This window comes from Cervus elaphus, chromosome 15, assembly GCF_910594005.1.
Source record: "Cervus elaphus chromosome 15, mCerEla1.1, whole genome shotgun sequence".
NCBI classification, from domain to species: Eukaryota; Metazoa; Chordata; class Mammalia; order Artiodactyla; family Cervidae; genus Cervus; species Cervus elaphus.
In genome coordinates, this window is record NC_057829.1 from 23,972,671 (window position 1) to 23,979,117 (window position 6,447).

The window sequence follows — 6,447 nt, forward strand, 5'->3', positions numbered from 1 at the left end:
TGTCCCTTTTCCCACACCCTATGGTGAAGAACAGGGAAGCCTGACCTGCTGCAGTCCATGGGGTTGCAAACAGTCAGACAGATTGAGCAACTGAACAACAACACTTTCATAGTGATAGACGCTCTGCTTGTCTTCAGTTCCCCTACAATAAAAAACACTGGAACAGGAGACTTCCTTGTCAGTCCAGTGGTTGAGACTCCATGCTTTCAATATAGGGGGCACAGGTTTAATTGCTGGTCATGGAACTGAGATCCCACATACTGGTTGATGGGTCCAAAAATAAATTAATTAATTAAAAAGAAAAACACTGCAACAAGAACTCTTGTAGTAATACTCAGGATAGTGTTACTTACTGTAACCAACAAACCCAAAATTTTAGTACTCTCAGCTCCAAATCTACTATTGCCCTGTGATACTGGAGCTGGAACTCAGCACGCCCTCCTTCACCAGCTGGTTTTCTGTTAGCTTCTTCCAAGGACACTCGAAGGCAAGAGAGTAGGTGGAATTTGCTTTTTCCTATTTTCTTGCTGTTCATACAGCTCAGCCCAACAATGGTTCTTCATTCCTTGAATCAGCAATAGCTGTTCCAGGTTCAGCTCCTTCACAGTCCCAGAAATGTCCGGTCTGCTTGCTTCATCCCAACAGTACTCTCTCCTAGGACAACTGAGTCCTGGCTCCACTGGACCAGCTTGAAGGTTTTAAGAACGCCTCTTCTTGCCTTTGTTCCCCCAAGGGTGATAGCTGTGCCTGTATTCCCTCTGGTTTCCTTATTTTCAGCCCTCCAATGGCAATTTAGCCATTTCCTAACAGTGAATTATTTTTACTAAACCTCCCTGTATTTTTTTTATTTTTTTGACTAGATGCTGGACATACATATACAGTTGACTGGCATTAATTATGCTATAAAGTCACCATGAACACTGAACTAGTGAACCATTGCTCCTAGGAGAAATACAGTTGCTGTGAGTCTGTGGTCACAATATTTCCACTACGATCAATATTTACTTCTTGTTTTATGTGTGCTTCTGTTAAAAGCATCTTACTTAATATATTCTCTTTTTTTTTAGCAACTGTTTATCTTCTATCAACCCAATTTCCATTTTAAGCGTTTGAGGAAGAACAGTTTAAGAGGACTCGGTGGCTGTTTCCACCCTTTCCGCGGCCTGAGCAGTGTGAGCTGCAGACCTGTGTGAAGCGGCAGGCTGAGCGCTCCATTCTTCAGGGGGCACCGCTGAACAGGCAGAGAAGGCACCGGCACGCCTTGCGACCAGTCCAATACCTCAGGCTGAGGAGAAGTGAACTCTGGAGCTGAAGTAGTCCATTTACCCTGAAATTCCTCCTCAGTCACACCTTCTCAGCTGCTGCCTGCTCTTCCTTTTCAGGATACCTGTAGAAGCAGAGATGAGGCATGACTTCCGGGGGTGTTCCACGCATGTGCAGAACTACCCAGGTGAGCATCCACTGCATTCGACCCACTGAGTTCTGTGTTACACAGAGCAATGGTAGGCAGGTTAACATAGGCTTCTGTGAGAGGCTGGTAGTCAGCCCTGGGATCAGTAAACACCAGAAATCATGGCTCCCAGAACACTGCATGTATCTGGTTAGTGAAGGCTCCAGGAGTGAAGCAGCCAACAATAGAAGTGGCAGCGGCAGCAGCGTCAAACTTCAACAAAGCTCGCTGGCCAGTGTTCCTAGACGATATGACACCGACATCATCTGGGTTTTCAATGGCAACAACGCACAAGCTGCCAACAGAATCTTCTCCCAGGCTCTCTTCAGATCTATGATTTAGATGCCATCATTTTTGTAGATGTACTGTTCCATGTGGAAGTCAAGGTTGGTGCCACCTTAGTGGGTTCCTACTGCAAGGAATTTGAGGACATTCTCCTCCTTCATTTGCAGAATGAAATTCATTTGAATTCTTGACCAGTAGCCCTATAACTCATATCTGAAAAAGCTTATGTAACACAAATATCTTCTCCATAAAACACATCACAGATTCCTTGCACTTAAGAGCACTAGAGAGCACTTGAACACTATACATATGTGGGGGTCATTTTAGATAGCGAAATCACTATCAAAAGGCACAAAATTGGGATTTCCCTGGTAGTCGGGGGATTAAGAGTCTACCTTCCAAAGGAGAGTACGCAGGTCCAATACCGGGTCAAGGAACTAAGATCCCACAAGGTGCAAAGCAAATAAGCCAGCATACCACAACTAGAGAACCCAAAGGCCACAAGAAACATCCCCTGTGGTGCAACTAAGATGTGACACACACAAATAAATAGGTAAATATTTTTTAAAGCTGTGGAAATGTGTAATATTAAGGCTTTTGAATATGTATTAATATGTTTTCCAGTAGTCATGTATGGATGTGAGAGTTGGACTGTAAGGAAGACTGAGCACCAAAGAATCAATGCTTTTGAACTGTGGTACTGGAGAAGACTCTTGAGAGTCCCTTGGACTACAAGGAAATCAAACCAGTCAATCCTAAAAAATTAATCCTGAATATTCATTGGAAGGACTGATGTTGAAGCTGAAGCTCCAGTACTTTGGCCTCCTGATGCCAAGGACTGACTCATTAGAAAAGACCTTGATGCTGGGAAAGATTGAAGGTAGAAGGAGAGGGGGACAACAGAGGATGAGATGGTTGGATGACATCACTTATTCAATGGACATGAGTTTGAGCAAGCTCCGGGAGTTGGTGATGGACAAGGAAGCCTGGCATACTGCAGTCCATGGGGTCACAAAGAGTTGGACATGACTGAGTGACTAAACTGAATATCTAGTATGATAAATACCCCCTCTTTGCTCTTCTTTTTTAAGGCTAACTTAGCTATTCTTATACCTTTATTATTCCATGTAAATCTTATAGTAGGTGTATCAAGTTCTTTAAAAAAAAAGCCAACTATTATTTTAACTGGCATTGCAATTAGCTTACACATTAATTAAGGGAGAATTGACATATTTATTAACATGTTCCATCCAACATGGGGGGGCATGCATGCTAAGTTGCTTTAGTCGTGTCCAACTCTGTGCAACTCTATGGACTGCAGCCTGCCAGGCTCCTCCGTCCATGGGATTCTCCAGGCAAGAATACTGGAGTGGTTTGCTGTGCCCTCCTCCAGGGGATCTTTCCAACCCAAGGATCCAACCTGTGTCTCTTAAGTAGACCTGCACTGGCAGGCGGGTTCTTTACCACTAGCGCCACCTGGGAAGCCCCCAACATGGGATATTACTCTATTTATTCAGCTTAAATAATTCAGCTTAAATATTCAGCTTAAATGTCTTGGGGTTTCAAAGTTTTTGCCACAGAGATTTTGTGTATTCCTTGATGCATTAGAAATATTGTCACATTGTGAATGGATCTTTTTATTATATTTTCTAATTGGCTGTGATGGGTACAGTGAAGCACTATTAATTTTGCAAGCAGATCTCATACCTGTCTAGTCAAAGCTATGGTTTTTCCAGTAGTCATGTATGATGTGAGAGTTGGATCATAAGGAAAGCTGAGCGCCGACAAATTGATGCTTTTGAATTGCTGTGTTGGAGGAGACTCTTGAGAGTCCCTTGGACTGCAAGGAGATCAAACCAGTCAATCCTAAAGGAAATTAATCCTGAATATTCATTAAAAAGATTGATGTTGAAGCTGAAGCTCCAATATTTTGGCCACCTGATACGAAGAACTGACTCCTTGGAAAAGACCCTGATGCTGGAAAGGATCAAAGGCAGGAGGAGAAGGGGACAACAGAGGATGAGACGGTTGGATGGCATCACCGACTTGATGGATATGAGTTTGAGAAAGCTCTGGGAGTTGGTGATGGATAGGCAAATCTGGCGTGCTGCAGTCCAAAGGGTCGCAAAGAGTTGGACTCGACTGAGCTACTTAACTGACTGACTGACCGATTTCATATCTGGCAATCTCACAGAACTTTCCTTAGTTTTACATTTCTTGGTTGATTCCTATGTCGTCTACAAACGGTAACAGTGCTCCTTTTATACTCTGCTCTCTGTTCCCTCAGATATACCAGCCTGGGCCACTCTGAACTTGGCTCAGTTCAGACAAACATTTTCTCTGACAAGTCTTACCTAATTGCCTGGCCTCATATACAACCATCAGTCCTTGTTCCCCAACTAAGTTAAATGCCAAGTTAAATGTACCAACCACATGCTTCTTTCTGTATACCTCTATTATAGAACTTAACATATTGCATAAAATTATGCATTCACATATTTCTCCACAAAAGAAATGAACTCTATCATATCTTACCCATGCTTATCCACCTAGGACCAAGCATGGTATCTAACACATAATATTCACTCAATAAAAGGTTGATAAGTAAATGAATAAATGTAATAGGCCAAAGTATTGCACACTGCTCACTCAGCACATGGAGAGAACAGATAAATATAAATATAATCACTTAAGTGAGTAACTCATGCTAAACAGCTTTCTTGGAGTTAATAAACTATATGTCCAAAATCCCCAAAATTATACAATGTAAGAATAAAGCCTAATTGTGCTTCCTTTATTTTTCAGTTAGTATTTTAAGTTACGATGCCTAAGAACTAAGCACATTCACAGATTACAAAAAAATATTAAATAAGCTTATAATTAATAGTACACTAATATATGTTTTTCCCTGAAAATTTCTAGGAAAGTTGTAATATTATGACGACAATAAAAATAAACTTACTTTACCAAAGATAACTTCCTCTGAGAGAGATTTTTATAAGTTTGAGTTTTAAAAAAGAAGAAAATAGGAATCTGAGATAATGCCTTCTTAAAACACCTTTTCCATAAAAATTTAAATTTTAAAGGTTAAATATAATTGTAGGAAAAAGTAGAGCCAGTTTGCCATTAACATAAAATGTAAATAACTTAAGCATTATTAGTCACAAAAATGCAAAGCTAAAACCAAGAATCTCAGCAACTGTACAAAGATGGCTCTAGAGTTAAATAAACACTAATAGTGCTTCTAATAGCAATATCTAATAGTTATTGAGAATTTATGTCAGACATTATTCTAGCACTTTATATATAATGTAATGCTCATATCTATAAATTATAATTTAAGTATAATGTAATGTTCACATTTAATTAGATACTGTTAGATTATTAGTTTGTTAGATGAGCTAGTCTAAGCTCAAAGGTATTTATTTTCCAAAGACAGAAAGCTAATAAATGTTGAGGTGGTTTGTCTGGTTCCACAGGTTCTCCATCAACCCCTATGCTTAAGTAAGCAAGCACCTCTGTGCTGAGATCCAAGGCAAGGAGTAGGTCAAGTACCTGTTCAATTACTTATGATAGTCTCCAAATTCCTGCCTTTAAGGGTTTTAAGATAGAAGCTGAAGAAGACTGTGAAAATATTTAATGGAAGAAACAAATCCAAAAGACACTGAACAGCAAAAGGGTCAGTAAGCTGAGGAGACAGGAAGTATGCAAGCCTGAAAAGGAGGCCTCAGAAGGAGAAGACATGAAATGGAAAACACAAAATTATAACAAATTAACATTTTTAGGCACCAGCAGTTGTCTGCTTTACAGTTTCACCAAATTTGTCTATGCCTCTTTGACAATATGAAAAGATATTGTCAAAGACAATATAATAAGACAATACAATATTGCAAGCAAGGAACTGCTCCCTCATCTCAACTTCTAAAAAGATAACCTTCCATAGTACAAATGTGGAAAATAAAGAGAATGAAATTATGAACTTCTAAGCTATTAAGCAGTCTTTAAATAGTATGTTTACAACATACTTTTAATGACTTTTACAAAGTACTTTTATTCCATAATGGTAAGTCCAAAAAGACCAAAGTTTCAAATTGTATAGATCATATTTTCTAAAATTTGTAAAAGTGTATATAGGAAAAAATCCTTACAGAAATATTGAGGGAGGACAATTTTAGAAAACAAAAAAAAAAAATTCTTTTATTTTCATCTTTACATCGGGATTTCTAGGTCAAGCCCAGTAATTTGTCAATGTAGTTTTGGCAAAAACACTGGAGGGTACTCTATTAGTGAACAGTAGGGTGAAAGTGAAAGTCGCTCACTCCTGTCTGACAATTTGGGATTCCAAGGACTATACAGTCCATAGAATTCTCCAGGCCTGAATACTGGAGTGGGAAGCCTTTCCCTTCTCCAGGGTATCTTTCCAACCCAGGGATCGAATCCAAGTCTCCTGCATTGCATGGCGTAGTAGGGTAGTTCTCCACTCTCCAAATTTTAATGTGAGTCCTGTATTAGAACCACCTGGTGGTCCAGTAGTTAAGACTTTATACTCCCACTGCATGGAGCCCAGGTTCAATTCTTGATCAGGGAGCTAGATCCCACATGCCACAGCTAAGAATTGGCATGCCACAGCTAAAGATCTTGCATGCTGCAACTATGACCTGGCACAGCCAAATAAATAATGTTTTTAAAACACAATTTAAAAATAAATAAAA

At 39.7% G+C, this 6,447-nt stretch overlaps 1 pseudogene; it reads right to left on the bottom strand.

Moving 5' to 3' along the window:
• Window positions 1-1,124: 1,124 nt before the first annotated feature.
• Window positions 1,125-1,914, bottom strand: LOC122709232 (annotated as a pseudogene).
• Window positions 1,915-6,447: the final 4,533 nt, after the last annotated feature.